Source organism: Aotus nancymaae, unplaced genomic scaffold (assembly GCF_030222135.1).
Source record: "Aotus nancymaae isolate 86718 unplaced genomic scaffold, 86718_ANA_hifiasm-v0.15.2.pri h1tg000016l, whole genome shotgun sequence".
Classification (NCBI taxonomy): Eukaryota; Metazoa; Chordata; class Mammalia; order Primates; family Aotidae; genus Aotus; species Aotus nancymaae.
In genome coordinates this window covers 33,553,581-33,569,285 of record NW_026988428.1, presented here as the reverse complement: position 1 = coordinate 33,569,285, position 15,705 = coordinate 33,553,581, and positions in this window count along the sequence as shown.

Sequence of the window (15,705 nt, the reverse complement as noted above, 5' to 3'; positions counted from 1 at the left end):
GCTTCCCCAAGTGTTGGGGTTACAGGCATGAGCCACTGCGTCCGGCCCACTTCATTCCTTTTTATGGCTGAATCATACTCCATTGTATGACTATACTACATTTTGTCCATTCACATTAAATGTCCAGTGATGAACATTTGGGTTGTTTCCACTTTTTGGCTATTATGCATAATACTGCTATAAGCATTCATGTACAAGTTTTTGTGTGGACATATGCTTTCACTGATCTTGGATATATACCTAGGAGTAGAGTTGCTGGATCATATGGTAACTTTATTTTATTTTATTTTTGAGACAGAATCTCACTCTGTTGCCAAGGTTGGAGTGCAGCGATGCAATCTTGGCTCACTGCAACCTCTGCCTCCCTGGTAGAAGCAGTTCTCCTGCCTCAGCCTCCCAAGTAGCTTAGCTGGGATTATAGATGCCCGCCACCGTGCCTGGCTAATTTTTTGTACTTTCAGTAGAGGGGGTTTCACCATGTTGTCCAGACTAGTCTCAAACTCCCAGGTGATACGCCCACCTTGCCTCCCAAAATACTGGGATTACAGGCATGAGCCACTGCGCCCAGCCATATGGTAACTTTAGATTTAACTTTTTGAGGAATTGCCAACCTGTTTTTCAAAGTGGCTGAACCATTTTATGTTCTCACCAGCAGTTTCTGTGGTCACTAATTTCTCTACATCCTTGCCAACATTCCTTATTACTGATGGTTTTGTTTATAGCTATCTTATTAGATATGAAATGATTATTTCACTGTTCTTGCTTTCCATTTCCCCAATGACTAATGATGTTGAATATCTTATTGGCCATTGTATATCCTTGGAGAAATGTCAAGACTTTTGCCCGTTTTTTTTTACTTGGGTTGTCTTTTTATTGTTTTTTTTTTTTGAGACAGAGTTTCACTCTTGTTACCCAGACTGGAGTGCAATGGCACGATCTCGGCTCACCGCAACCTCCGCCTCCTGGGTTCAGACAATTCTCCTGCCTCAGGCTCCTGAGTAACTGGGATTACAGGCACGTGTCACCATGCCCAGCTAATTTTTTGTATTTTTAGTAGAGACGGGGTTTCACCTTGTTGACCAGGATGGTCTCGATCTCTTGACCTCGTGATCCACCCGCCTTGGCCTCCCAAAGTGCTGGGATTACAGGCGTGAGCCACCGAGCCCGGCTGTCTTTTTATTGTTGAGATGTTAAGAGTTCTTTATAGGCCAGGCGTGGTGGCTCACGCCTGTAATCCATGCACTTTGGAGGCTAAGGCGGGCGGATCACCTGAGGTCGGGAGTTCAAGTCCAGCCTGACCAACATGGTGAATGAAACCCCATCTTAAAAACAAACAAATAAATAAATAAGAGCTCTTTGTATATTCTGGATACTTACCAGACATAGAGCTTGCAAATATTTTCTCCCATTCCATGGGCTGTTTTTTTGTTTGTTTTGTTTTTGAGACGGAGTCTCACTCTGTCATCCAGGCTGGAGTGCAGTGGCACAATCTCGGCTCACTGCAACCTCCGCCTCCCGGGTTCAAGTGATTCTCCTGCCCTCAGCCTCCTGAGTAGCTGGGATTACAGGTGCGCACCACCACGCCCAGCTAATTTTTGTATCTGTAGTGGAGACGGGGTTTCACCATGTTAGTCAGGCTGGTCTCGAACTCCTGACCTTGTGATCCACCCGCCTTGGCCTCCCAAAGTGCTGGGATTACAGGCGTGAGCCGCCGCGCCTAGCCCTCCATGAGCTGTTTTTAAATCCTTCTTTTTTTCTTTTTTTTTTTTTGAGACGGAGTTTTGCTCTTGTTACCCAGGCTGGAGTGCAATGGCACGATCTCGGCTCACCGCAACCTCCGCTTCCTGGACTCAGGCAATTCTCCTGCCTCAACCTCCTGAGTAGCTGGGATTACAGGCACGCGCCACTATGCCCAGCTAATTTTTTGTATTTTTTGTAGAGACGGGGTTTCCCCATGTTGACCAGGATGGTCTCAATCTCTTGACCTCGTGATCCACCCGCCTTAGCCTCCCAAAGTGCTAGTATTACAGGCTTGAGCCACCGCGCCCGGCTAAATCCTTCTTAATGATTCTTTGAAGCAAGAACATTTTTAATGTTGATGAAATTCAATGTATCCATTTTCTTTGGTTGCTTGATAAAATCTGTATTGCTTGAGCTTTATGTGTCATATCTAAGAATGTAATACATTTTAAATCAAATCATTTATATAAATAAGACTTCATAAAAAATTTTTTGCCTTGGGATCCACACACTGTAAGAGTGTCCCTGTTTCCATTACTGAGTTTTGTCTACTTTCAAATGGAAGGAGATTAGACTATACCTTTTGGGATATCAAAGAATTTAAGGACATATTTACAGCCACTACTTGAGCACTTAGAAGGATGGAGTTGCCATCAGCTGCAATTTTTCATACCCATGCTTCTATCGGATGGAAAAAGTAAAAGACTTGGAAGGCCAGTGCGTCCCCTAAATGGGGGAAAGCATATTTCCAGAAATTAAAACTGTTTGAGGTAGTTTTTTTGTTGTTGTTTTTCTGTGAGTTTTATTTACACTGATAAACGTTTACTAATCATTTATCACAAATTAAATAGTAGAGCAAATTTCTAAACAATGTCCTAAAGATAATAAACATCTTTTGACTCTGCATACAAAATGCTGTACCTCAATTGTTCCCAGTCCCTGTTATTCTCTCAGCAGTAGAATTAGAAGCCACATTTGAGATGTTTTTTTAAACATGATCTTCAATTTTTAAACATGATCTTTTAGATTTCATCAAGAAGTTGAGACTATATCCTCTCCCCTTAAATGTGGGCAACCTGTGGCTGTTTCAATGAACAGACTACAGAATAAGTGATGCAGTGTGACTTCCATGGTTGTGTCATGAAAAGCTATTCAGACTTGCTCTTGGAACACTTCCTCTTAGAACCCAGCCACCACCTTGTGAGCCCAAGCCACTTGAAGAGGCCATCTTTAGGTGCTGTGATCTACAGTCTCAACTAAGCCCAGCTTTTGAGTCATCCTAGCTCAGATGCTACACATGGGAATGAAGGAGACTCCAGATGAGTCCAGTCATTTGAGTCTTTTCCAGCTGACACCCTGCTGTGCCCAGTCCAAATTCCTGTCACATAGAATCTATGAGCCAAATAAAATGGTTATTGTTTTATGCCACCAAGTTTGGGAGTAGTATAGATATTGAAAACAGTGTTCTCTCTTTTTTAAAAATTTTATTTATTTTTAATTTTAATAGGTTTTGGGGGAACAGGTGGTATTTGGTTACGTGAGTAAGTTCTTTAGTAGTGATTTTGGAGACTTTGGTGCACCCATCCAAGCAGTGTACGGTTGTACCCATTGTATCATTCTTCCGCCTTTGTGTCCTCAAAGCTTAGCTTCTACTTATGAGTGATAACATAACAATGTTTGGTTTTCCACTCCTGAGTTACTTCACTTAGAATAATGGTCTCCAATTCCATCTTGCTGCAAATGCCATTATTGAGTTCCTTTTTATGACTGAGTAGTATTCTGTGGTATATATATACCACATTTTCTTTTTCCACTCATTGATCGATGGGCATTTGGGCTGGTTCCATATTTTTGAAATTGCAAATTGTGCTGCCATAAACATGCCTGTGCAAGTATCTTTTTCATATAATGCCTTCTTTTCATCTGGGTAGACACCCAGGAGTGCGTTTGCTGGATTAAATGATAGATCTACTTTTAGCTCTTTAAGGACTCTCCACACTCTTTTCCATAGTGGTTGTATTTGACCAACAGTGTAAAAGTGTTTCCATTTTACCACATCCATGCCAATATCTATTTTAATTTTTTTTATTTTTTGATTATGGCCATTCTTGCAGGAGTAAGGTGGTATTGTATTTCCCTGATAATTGATGGTTTTGATTTGCATTTCCCTAATAATGATGTTGAGCATTTTTTATATGTTTGTTGGCCCTTTGTACATCTTCTTTTGAGAATTGTCTATTCATGTCCTGAGTGGTTTTTTTTTTTTTTTTGAGACACAGTCTCGCTCTGTCACTCAGGCTAGAGTGCAGTGGCATGATCTCAGCTCACTTCACTGCACCGTCCCCCTCTAGGGTTTAAGTGATTATCCTCCCTCAGCCTCCTGAGTAGCTGAGATTACAGGCACATGCCACCATGCCTGGCTACTTTTTTTTGTTTTTTGTTTTGAGACAGTCTTGCTCTTTCACACAGGCTGGAGTGCAGTGGCGCAATCTTGGCTCACTGCAACCTCCACCTCCCAGGTTCAAGTGATTCTTCTTGCCTCAGCCTCCTGAGTAGCTGGGATTACAGGAGCCCACCACCATACCCGGCTAATTTTTTTTGTATTTTTAGTAAAGACAGGGTTTCACCATGTTGGCCAGTCTGGTCTTGAACTCCTGACCTTGTGATCCGCCTGCCTCAGCCTCCCAAAGTGCTGGGATTACAGGCGTAAGCCACCTCGCCTGGCTGAGAACCCTCTCTTTGAGATCTTCCTCAGCTCTATTTGTAAGGGCTTTCTTCACAGTATTTTCTGGTTATTAGATGCTAGATGGTATTCACGATGTTTTATAATGTATTAACTCACTTAATCTTTGCAATTGCCCTGGGAGGTAGGAACAATGACTACATTACAGATGAGAAAAAGGATCATTCAGTTTATCCAAGGTCAGAGAGCTTGAATTTGAGCTCTAGTGACTGTTCTGGAGCCCATGCTCTTAATCATTATGCTATGCTGCCTCTCATGGTACAATTAGCATGTATTGGTAAGCATAACTTTGTAAAGTTTTGTGGTTTATAACAAATAAATAAAACCTTTAAAGGAAAATGGCAGTTGAACTTGACTTTAAGGGCTGTGGGGAGAGTAAGAAGGTGGTGGGGAGGAAGGTAGGAAAATAGCCACAGATCTGCTTTCCCAAAGTTAGGAAGGGGATGTGGCAGAGTGAGAGATAAAAAGCAGATTAAATCCCTCAGCCTAGGGCAAGGATGGAGAGGAGAACAGGTGGAAGCAACTTGGGAAATGACTTTGGGGTTCTCATCTAATTTTTTTTTTTTTTGAGACGGAGTCTTGCTATTTCGCCTAGGCTGGAGTGCAGTGGCATGATCTCAGCTCACTGCAACCGCTGCCTCCCAGGTTAAAGCGATTCTCCTGCCTCAGCCTCCCAAGTAGCTGGGACTACAGGTGAGGAGCACCATGCCTGGCTAATTTTTGCATTTTTAGTAGAGACTAGGTTTCACCATGTTGGCTATGCTGGTCTTGAACTCCTGACCTCAAGTGATCTGCCCACCTCAGCCTCCAAAGTGCTGGGATTATAGGCGTGACCCACCACACCTGGCCTTTTTTTCTTTTCTTTTCTTTTTGAGATAGGGTCTTGCTCTGCCACCCAGTCTGGAGTGCAGTAGCACAATAATGGCTCACTGCAGACTCAACCTCCTGGGCTCAAGCGATCTCCCATGTCAGCCTCCTGAGTAGCTGGGACTACAGGTTCATGCCACTGTACCTGGCTAACTTTTTTTTTTTTTTTTTTTTTTTGTAGGAACAGGGTCTTGCAATGTTGCCTAGGCTGGTCTTGAACTTCTGGACTCAAGCGATCCAGTCTTGGCCCCCTAAAATGTTGGGATTACATGTGTGAGCCACTGCCCCCCGCCAATATCTCACACCTTTCCTTGTCTACTTTTATAACCCTTTTTCTGATCCTTCCTTTTCATTTCAAATGCACTGATCTTGTTCTGCTCAATGGTTATGAGAAAAAGCAGCTAACAGAAATGAAACACATGGAAATCCAAACCATCTCTCTCTTATTCTCTTTCTCTCTTTCACATACACACACACACACACACACACACTCACACACTCTTTTTTTGAGACAGTCTCACTCTGTTGCCAGGCTAGAGTACAACAGCATGATCACAGCTCACTGCAGACTTGACCTCTCAAGCTCAAGTGATCCTCCTACCTCAGCCTCCTGAGTAGCTGGGACTATAGATATGTACTACTGGTTAATTTGTTGTATTTTTTCTAGAGATGAAGTTTTGCCATTTTGTGCAGGCTGGTCTTGAACTCTTGGGCTCAAGCAATTTGCCCGCCTCAGCCTCCTGGCCTCCTAGAGTGCTGGGATTACAGATGTGAGCCACTGTGCCTGACCCTGTATTTTTAAAATTTATTTTATTCTTAATTTTTGAAATATTGCTATTATTTTTTGAGACTAAGTCTCACTTTGTTGCCCAGTCTAGAGTGAAGTGGTACAATCATGGCTCACTGCAGTTTCGAACTCCTGGACTCAAGTGATCCTCTCTCACTTCAGCCTCTCGAGTAGCTGGGACTACAGGTGTCTGCCATGGACCCGACTAACATTTTTATTTTTAATTTTTTGTAGAGATGGGATCCCTCTATGTTGCCCAGACTGGTCTTCAACTCCTGGATTCAAGCAATTCTCCAGCCTTGGCCTCCCAGAGTATCAAGATTATAGGCATGAGCCACTGTGACTGGCCTTCTTTTTTTTTAACCTGTTTTTTATTGAGCTGTTTCCTTCCTTCCTTCCTCCTTTCCTTTCCTTTCCTTTCTTTCCTTTCTTTTTTTTTCAGAGGCTGATTAATACCTGCTGCCTTTGTGTTAGGTGTTTGTTTTCTTTCTTTTATTTTTCTTCTTTCTTGAGATGGAGTCTCACTCTGTCACCCAGGTTGGAGTGCACTGCCGCAATCTTGGCTCATTGCAACCTCCGCTTCCTGGGTTCAAGTGATTCTCCTGCCTCAGTCTCCCGAGTAGCTGGGATTACCGGCATGCACGACCACTCCCAGCTAATTTTTGTATTTTTTAGTAGAAACGGGGTTTCACCATGTTGGCCAGGCTGGTCTCGAACTCCTGACCTCAAGTGATTCGCCTGCCTTAGCCCAAAGTGCTGGGATTACAGGTGTGAGCCATTGCGCCCAGCCAAGTTTTGAGAGTTCATTATATACTCTGGATATAAATTCTTTGTGAGATAGGTGACTTGCAATATTTTCTCCCAGCTCCTAGCTTGTGATTTGTTTTTTGTTCTCCTAACAGTACTTTTCAAAGAGCATTAATTTTTAATTCTGATAGAGTCCCATATATCAATTGCTCTTTTATGGATTGTGCTTTTGGAATCATAGCTAAGACATTTTGCCTAACCCAAGTTGCAGAAAAGATCAAACTGTAGCCTGAAGGAGCTCACTAAGGGCAAGAATCAGAGACTAAACCAGCCACAGGGGCAGGTACTGAGCAAGGGGTTTAGGTGTAGAGGAAGAGATTCAGTAGTAGATGATAAGACAGTCGGGTGGATTTTCAGACAAGGAATGTGGTGGATATGATTGATTAGCATTCAGCATCTATTTCCATCTCCTTTTAGCATACTTTCCTGAAGATGCTAAAAAGCTAAGGATTGTATGTCTCAGAATTCCCTACAGACGATCACATGTACTTGGGTGAGATTTTGAATGCAGAAGTGAGGCTGGGCTCATACATGTAATTCTAGTACTTTGGGAGGCTGAGGCAGCATAGTTGCTTGAGCCCAGGAATTTGAAACCAGCTTAAGCAACACAGTGGGACCCCATATCTACAAAAAAAAAAAATTTTTTTTTTTTAATTAGCCAGCATGGTAGTACATGTCTATAGTCCCAACTACTTGGAAGGCTGAGGTGGGAGTATCGCTTGAGCCCAGGAGTTCAAAGCTGTAGTGAGCTGTGATTGTGCCATTGCACTCCAGCCTGGATGACAGAGTGAGTGAGGCCCTGTTTCAAAAAATATATATAATAGGATGCAGAAGTGAGACAGAGGCTATCACCCTGCTACTTTAACTGTTTGTCCTGGCAAGCAAGGTTGTAGAGATGTGACATATTTCTATAGCAGTGATACTGAGTTCTCTAGCTTTGCAAATATTGAGAGGTGGTTGCGTCAGAGTGTAGCAGTGGCAATGTCCTGATACATCTGCCAGCTCCCTGGATCACAGCTGCAGCCACTTATTCTTAAACCCTATTAATGGAAACTTTCAGGTGCTTCATCCTCCCTGATGGTGGCAGAGATAGCAGCTTCCCTGTTGGAGCACTTTTACTATGTTCTGGTGGTAATTCTTGGAGTTTCAACCCAGAGCTAGCTCCTCTAGACTTTCTGAAGGATTTTGTAAGCGCTTAATTTCTTGTATCCTTAAGAAAGTTGCAGGGGTTTCTGTTTTCTGTACAGAACCCCCTCCCACTATCCTGAGTGATACATGCAGTCAGGATGTATCTGGAAGGAATTATAAAGAATCCAACATCTTCAGCTGGGCACAGTGGCTCATTCTTATAATCCCAGCACTTTGGGAGGTTGAGGCAGGCAGATCACTTGGGGCCAGGGCTTTGAGACCAGGCTGGCCAAGATGGTGAAACTCCATCTCTATAATACAAAAATTAGTCGGGCCTGGTTGGCATGTGCCTGTAATCACAGCTACTCAGGAGGCTGAGGCACAAGAATTGCTTGAACTTCAGAAGTGGAGGTTACAGTAAGCCAAGATCATGCCACTGCACTCCAGCCTGTGCCACAGAGAATAAAGCATCTTCTATCACATGGGAAGAATGGGACTGTGGGAAGGCATTCCTTTGTTCAACAAGCATGTAACAGACGTGCAGTGTGTGCTATAGCTAGACATCAGGAATATCTACCTTCCCTGAAGCTTACACGATCTGATGATTTCATGGTATGATGGTAGAGATATGTTAGAATACTATGTGCTGACAGAGATGTTCTCAGTCAGACCTGGTAGAGATGTCATCAAAGAGGTAACCTATAAGCTTGGTTTTAACAGATGAGTAGAAATTGGCCAGCAAAAAAGGGGAAGAGCCTTTGGCTGGGTGTGGTGGCTCACGCCTGTAATCCCAGCACTTTGGGAAGCCGAGGTGGGTGGATCACCTGAGGTCAGGAGTTCAAGACCTGCCTGACCAACATGAAGAAACCCCATCTTTAAAAAAAAAATTAAAAAAAAAAAAAGAGGAAGAACATTCTATCTGCAATAGGGAAAATTATTTTATTACTATTATTATTTTTTTGAGACAGGATCTCATGCTGTCCCCCAGGCTGGAATGCAGTGGTGCAGTCATGGCTCACTGCAGCCTAGACCTCTCAGGCTCAAGTGATCCTCCCACCTCAGCCTCTCAAGTAGCTGGGACCACAGGCACACACCAGCATGCCCAGCTCATTTTTGTATTTTTTGTAGAGATGAGGTTTCACCATGTTGCCCAAGGTGGTCTCAAACTCCTAGGCTCAATTCATCCTCCCTCCTCAGCCTCCCAAAGTGCTAAGAGATTATAGGCGTGGGCCACCACATGAATAATGTGCCAGGGAAAATTATTAAGTAAAACTGTTAAATATATGTGTTTACACTTCTCCCACACCTTCCTAGGAAAGAGATGGGAAGAGGAGGTGTGTGTTTCTATTTTTTTTTTTGAGATGGAGTCTTGCTCTGTCACCAGGCTTGAGTGCAATGGTGCAATCTCGGATCACTGCAACCTCTGCCTCCCAGGTTGAAGTGATTCTCCTGCCTCAGCCTCCTGAGTAGCTGGGAATACAGGCACGCACCACCACGCCCAGCTTATTTTTGTATTTTTAATAGCGATGCAGTTTCACCATGTTGGCCAGGATGGTCTGGATCTCCTGACCTTGTGATCCACCCACCTCGGCCTCCCAAAGTGCTGGGAGACGTGAGCCACCACACCTGGCCGGAGGTGTGAGTTTCTAAAGACTAGGAGCTACACAAGGAGGTAGGGACAACGTAGAAGCTTCTTTGATGGGTAGGACGGGAGTGGAGGCTGGAGTTTGAAAGCACTGTCAGTAAGGAGGGCAAAGCAGTTGACTTAAGAGAGACTCTGGGCTTCCCTAGAGGCATCCTTATGCTGGCCTAAACTCTTCAGTCTTCTTTACTTACTTCTTATAAGAATCAGATGGCACGGGATTCTGAAACAAAGCCTGGGTTCAGAGCAAGGGATACCATTTACTCACTAGGTGGTCTTGTTCATATGACTTAAGTTTGTTAAATCTGCTTTCTCATTTATGAGGATAATGATAGTATCTCCCTCCTACAGTGTTGTAAATATCTAATTAGATAATGGATGTGAAAAAAAATTGAAAATTGTAAAACACTATAATAATACCAGTTACTATTCTTTTTTTTTTTTGAGACCGAGTCTCATTCTATTGCCCAGGCTGGAGTGCAATGGCACAATCTCAGCTCACTGCAACCTTTGCCTTTTGGGTTTAAGTGATTCTCCTACCTCAGCCTCCCGAGTAGCTGGGATTACAGGCACGTGCCACCATGCCTGGCTAATTTTTTTATTTTTAGTAGAGATCGAGTTTCACCATGTTGACCAGGCTGGACTCAAATTCCTGGCCTCAAGCAATCTGCCTGTCTTGGCCTCTCAAAATGCTGGGATTACAGGCATGAGCCACCTTGCCCAACCCCACCAGTTAGCATTATTATGTAATAAGCAATGAAGTTTGGTTGATTGTAGCTCAGGTATATCTCCTTCCCCAACTTCTGTTCATCCCCCGCTCTGATTTGGTTCAAGTTTCTATCTTCTTTATGTCATTTCTGAAGACCCTCTGTATTTTCAAATGCTCCTAAAGGAATCTTTCCACAGAGCTTACGTAAAAACTGTCTAGGGAACAGGTGAGGTGTCTCACGCCTGTACTCCCAGCACTTTGGGAGGCCGAGGCAGGTAGATCACGAGGTCAGGAGTTCAAGACCAGCCTGGCCAACATGGTGAAACCCCATCTCTACTAAAAGTACAAGAAACTAGCCGGGCATGGTGGTAGACGCCTGTAATCCAGTTACTTGGGAGGCTGAGGCAGGGGAATTGCTTGAACCTGGGAGGTGGAGGTTGCAGTGAGCTGAGATCACACCACTAAACTCCAGCTTGAGTGACAGAGCAAGACTCTATCTCAAAAACAAACAAAAAAACAACTGTCTAGGACACAGTACCATCTACAAAATAAAGGACAAACTCAACCAGGCATGGTGGCTTGTGCCTATAATACCAACACTTTGGGAGGCTGAGGCAGGAGGATTATTTGAGCCCAGGAGCTCGAGACCAGCCTGGGCAGCATGGCGAAACCCCATCTCTGCAAAAAAAAATACAAAAATTATCTGGGCATGATGGCACACACCTGTAGTCACAGCTACTAGAAAAAAAATGAAAAAAATAAAAAGACAAACTTCTCAGCTTAGCACAAGTTTTTTTTTGTTTTTTTTGAGAGAGTTTTGCCCTTGTTGCTCAGGTGGGAATGGCATGATCTCAGCTCACTGCAACCTCCACCTCCTGGGCTCAAGCGATTCTCCTGCCTCAGCCTCCTGAGTAGCTAGGATTACAAGCATGCACCACCACACCTGGCTAATTTTGTATTTTTAGTAGAGACAGGGTTTCTCCATGTTGGTCAGGCTGGTCTGGAACTCCGGACCTCAGGTGATCTGCCTGCCTCACTCCCAGCCTCAGGTGATTGCCTCCCAAGGTGTTGAGATGACAGGTGTTAGTGCCTGGCCCACAAGGCTTTTTTTTTTTTTTTTAACTTGATTTGACCCGTATTTCTAGATTTATCTCCTTTCCTCCCACTACATACCCTACTCTTCAGCCTTACTGGATTTCTTACCATTGCTCAAACATTCCAAACTTTTGTGGTACTTCATTTTCACCTGTATTGTTCCCCCTTCTGGAATGCCTTTTCTCCTTCCTGATCATCCTTCCTTCCATTACCTTCTCATCACACTGTTCTCACTTTTCCATCTGGCACATCTATTCGTCCTTAAGCCCTACTCCCCAGTTCTCTCGGTAGCACTTAGCACGCCCCTCTATGACAATACTTATCATACTGTTTTGTAAACATTAGTTTGAGAGGCTTTTTCCTATTAGAGTGTGAGGAGAGGGAAGAAAGACACCTATTCATAGCTGGATCTTCCTTAGTACCTGAAACAAAAGAGGTACTGGATATACATGTTTCAAATAAACAATTAAGCTCCACAGACCAGACATAACATAGACAAAAAATTAAATAGCTTTGGGAGGCCTGGGCAGGTGGATCACCTGAGGTCAGGAGTTGGAGACCAGCCTGGCCAGTATGGTGAAACCCTGGCTCTACTAAAAATACAATAATTAGCCTGGTGTGGTGGTATATACCTGTAATCCCAGCTCCTGGGGAAGCTGAGGATGGAGAATCACTTTAATCAAGAGGTGGAGGTTGCATGAGCCAAGATTGTGCCACTGCACTCCAACCTAGGTGACAGAGTGAGACTCTGTCTCAAAATAAAATAAAATAAAATAAACAACACAGGCAGTAAAGGAACCAGGAGTTACATATCTACAAGTTCCAAATGAAAAGTAGAGAAAATGAGAGTCATGATCACTTGAATTTGAGAAAACTCCAGGATGGGATTTGAAAGTGGGTACCCACCAATATAATACCAATGATCTTATGTGGTGCCTTCAAACTGGGTCCATACTCCTCCTCCTCTCTACTTTGCCTCCCCTGCCCCAGACTCGGAGCTCTTTTGAAGTTGGGAGCAGGTCTCTTGTTCATCTTTGTATCTTGCATTCTTTATCTACTGGTATCTAGCCAGATGTTTTGCATATGATAAGCACCCAATACACCTAAAGATTGTATTAAGCCTGGGTGGGATTCGGATAGATGGAGTAGAAGGAAGAAGAAATCCAGACCAAGGATGCAGCAGGAATGTGTTAGTTTCCTGTTGCTTCTCTAACAAATTATCACAAACAGTGGCTAAAAAAACACAGATTTATGATTTTATAGTTCTAGAGATCAGAAGTCTGAAATTAGGTCTAACAAGGCTCAAATTAAAGTGTTGACAGGGCCATATTTCTTATAGAGGATTGAGAGGAGAATCTGTTTCCCTTTTTCATTTTCCAGAAGCTACTGCATCCTTTGACTCATGGCTCCACCTCACTCTGACCCCTGCTACTGTCATCACATCCCCCTCCCTCATTTTGGCCTTTCCTCTTATAAGGACCCTTGTGATTACATTGAGATCACCTGGAGAATCTTATCTCTAGATCTGTAAATTAATCACATCTGTAAAGTCCCTTTTGCCATGTAAGATAACATGTTCACAGGTTCTGGGGATTAGGACATGGACACTTTGGGAGCCATTATCCTGTCTAACACAAAGAGAAAAGTTAGACATAAGAATGAGCAACTAATGTTTGGAGATGGACCTTTCCAGCTGAAGCAAAGGGTTGATTTGATTAGAAGACATTAGAGTTTGGAGATAACATAGACCCTTGAATACCAGAATAAGAAGTTTTAGTTTTATCTCATAGAAAGTAAGCATTTGAAGGTGGGTGAGCAGGGAGTTAACAATGAAAGAAGTCATCCAGTAGATCCCTAAAGACCCTAGAGTATATAAATCTGGTGGTTATGCTTGAGGCAAGCAAAAACAGAATTAAAAGGTGAGGGACCAAGAGACCACACAAGGGTGAATACACTGCTGTTTGCTGTCCTATCAAGTTTCTTCTTTTTGCTAGATGTTCCTTGTGCATCCATGATAAATGACTGTTGAATTATTTCCCCTCTTGAATTCTCAATTTTTGTCTAGTGGAAGTCTACAGTCTTGTTATAACCCCTCTGCTTAGAAGAGTCTGCCACAGTAGTTGGGAAGCATGTATTTAGGGTAAGAAGTGGGAAGGAAGAAAGGGGATAAGATGTGAATTCAGATTAATTTGTTCACTAATTAGAAGAGGCTGAGCTTCACAGGAAAGGATTTCAATGGTTTGGAAAGACAGGGACTCCACCTCTTGGTTGTAAACAACAGAAACCCAATGCAGAGTGAGTTAGAAAAAGAATTTACCAGCTTTAATAGCATCTATATGATGATGATTTCCAAATTTACATTGCCAAATTACATAAATTAATAAATAAGTAGAGCTGCTGTTTGTCGCAGGCATAGTGGCTTCAGGTTACTTTGCGGAGCTGGAGTGCTGGCCACGTTGGCTTCGAGGGCTTGCAGTCCCAATTGGGATGCAATCGCAATTAGACACATACGAGTCTGGAAAACAAACTCATATATATCCAATTGCCTAGTGGATATCTTTACTTGGATGTCCAAAAGGCAAATCAAACTTAACATGGCCCAAACTTGTTCCTGATCTTCCCTTTCCAATTCCCCCTCACTAAACCTACTCCTCCTATCATTTCCTCTTATTTCAATTAGTGAAAACTGCACCATCTTCACTGCTCAATTCAAATACTTTGCAGTTATCTTTCATTCATCCTCCACATTCAAACTATCAAGAAATTTCTTTGGCTTTGCTTTCAAGTCTGTAAGGAATCTGATCATTTCTTTCCACTGGTACAGCTACCACCCTGGTCCAAACCATCTCTCACCCAAATTATTGGACTAGCCTGCTAACTAGTCTCCCTGTACATACTTCTATTTGGTTTGTTTTCAGTGCAAGAGCCAGAGTGATTCTGTTATAAAACATGTTAGGTCCTATCAGTCCTCTGCTCAAAATCCTCCAATGTCCACCTATGCCTTCTTAGAGAAAACCAAAGTCCTCACACAATAGCCTACAATATCCTACACAATATGGCTTCTGGTTACCTTTCTGACTTCATCTTTCACGACTCTTTTCCTTGCTCATTGCACTCCAGCCACACTGACCTCTTTGCTTCTAATACATCAGGCATAGTATGCACTTGCCATTCCCTTTGTCTGGATAATTCTTTCCTACATATTCGCATAGCTTATTTCCTTACATCCTTCAGATCTTTACCCAAATGTTATCTTATTAGTGAGTCCTTCCTTGATCATCCTATTTAAAATCTTCATTATGAGGGAGGGGAAGAAGGAGCCAATGCAATGTCTAGTCCTTATTGGAAAGAAGACACTTTACAGCACATTTTGAGTGATTAGTGTCAGGGCTCACTGGGCCAACTGGTGGAGCATCAGCTTGTAATGGGTTCACAGTTAAAGCATCTCTGGGTCTCACCTTTGCACAGTCAGAACCAGTTGACAGCACCTTCGTCCTCTTCACAGACGCAGCTCACTATTCTCTTGCTGATAGAAGGAGCTGTTAGGTTTTTCCCTGGTGCCTGAAGCTGCCTTTGGGAATAGTATAGTGTATGGGTCCAGTCCCATACATGGCTATTATGACCTCCCTCTCCAGCCCAGTCATCTGCTTGTCATCAGTAGGTTTACCACCTCCAGATGCCATGAAGCACACTGCAACCACCCCATTGGGACTGTAAGCCCTCAGGGCCTAGGCAGCTAGTGTTCCAGCTCTGAAAACTAACCTTGAAGCCATCATGCCTATGACAAGCAGCAGCTTTGTTTGTTTATTTGTTGAGACAGAGTCTCACTCTGTCACCCAGGCTAGAGTGGAGTGGCATGAACATGCTCACTCCAGCCTCAACCTCCTAGGTTCAATTAATCCTCCTGCCTCAGCTTTTTAAGTAAGCAACTCTATTTAAAATCTTAATGCCTCTTCCATCTCTATCCCCTTTCAGTTTTATTTTCATTAACATTGATCACTAACATCTATACATTTTACTCATTTAGTTTATTGTCTTATTGTCTACCTCTCCTTCTACACAGATTGTGGATTCCAAGAAGACACAATGTATATCCCGCTTGTTCAGAGATGTATCTTCAATGCCCAGAATAGTATCTGGCATAGAATAAGCTTTTTGTTTTGTTTTGTTTTGAGATGGAGTCTTGC